This window comes from Phodopus roborovskii, unplaced genomic scaffold (assembly GCF_943737965.1).
Source record: "Phodopus roborovskii unplaced genomic scaffold, PHOROB, whole genome shotgun sequence".
NCBI classification, from domain to species: Eukaryota; Metazoa; Chordata; class Mammalia; order Rodentia; family Cricetidae; genus Phodopus; species Phodopus roborovskii.
In genome coordinates, this window is record NW_026126408.1 from 6,131,260 (window position 1) to 6,132,229 (window position 970).

Here is a 970-nt window from a genome sequence, read left to right on the forward strand (position 1 = left end):
GTTGAAAGAAGCAGTCTATCTTGGTCATGTGAATTAGGCATAAATCCCATAGAGGGGAGCTATGCAAAACCATGAATGTAAGGCTTAACCCTGTTCTGTGGAGTACATCATGGGAGCTGTAACATAAACTGCTGGTGTTTTAATCTTAATAAAAACAAAAATGCTATATCCAAGAGGAGTGGTCTACAGTATAGCAGATAGTTCTGCACGTACCCAGCACATGACAGTGAATTTCTGTACCTTCTCTCTCCCATCAATACATTAACAGAGAAAAATGAACACAAATCAGAAAAAAAAACTTTTTTCAAATTTAAATTAGCAGTGCTAGCTTTGGCAGCACAACTGTGTTGCAACAACACATCGAATATTAGCATAGCTCCTGTGCAAAGATGACACACAAATTTATGATGCATTTCATATTTAAAAATATTTAGTCAAATATTAAATTTTAATTTTAAAAGATAATCCCTGGGCTGGATTCTTGATTGTGTCATGAATGATATAGTTTAATGCTGTGCGTTACTGGCAAAGTCTTACTGAGTGAGATCTTTAAAAACCTCAGAACATGCCCAAAGCATATTATCCATTATTGTCCTATGCTATGTAATTAGTATGGTTTTCTATTAACAATCTCTTTCTATATTTCAATTTCTTTGAATAATTTGTGTCAAGCCTGGAGTTGATCATCACTCCAGTAAGTATCCATTTTTAGCCTTCTCCAAAATAATGATGGTTCTTTTCTACCCCTTAGCACCGCATTGGGAATGCCTATGTCACAATGCTCACTAAGCTGTTCTGGGATCATGTCTGAGCATCTCAGCCTTCTGTTTAGATCTATAATTCATTCCATGGTAGCACTCTGTCATCTATCTATCAGCAATATATCTTCTATCTATCATCTATTTATTTATCACCTATCTATCTTCACAAGCATTATATTTTAAAATGAGATAAAGGAAACTGGGTTTTC

At 34.8% G+C, this 970-nt stretch overlaps 1 non-coding gene across 1 annotated transcript; it reads left to right on the forward strand.

Moving 5' to 3' along the window:
- The first annotated feature begins 321 nt into the window (after positions 1 to 321).
- On the forward strand, positions 322 to 424 carry LOC127220177 (U6 spliceosomal RNA). Its single transcript, XR_007834354.1, has one exon. It is a non-coding gene; the product is annotated as a U6 spliceosomal RNA (small nuclear RNA).
- Positions 425 to 970: the final 546 nt, after the last annotated feature.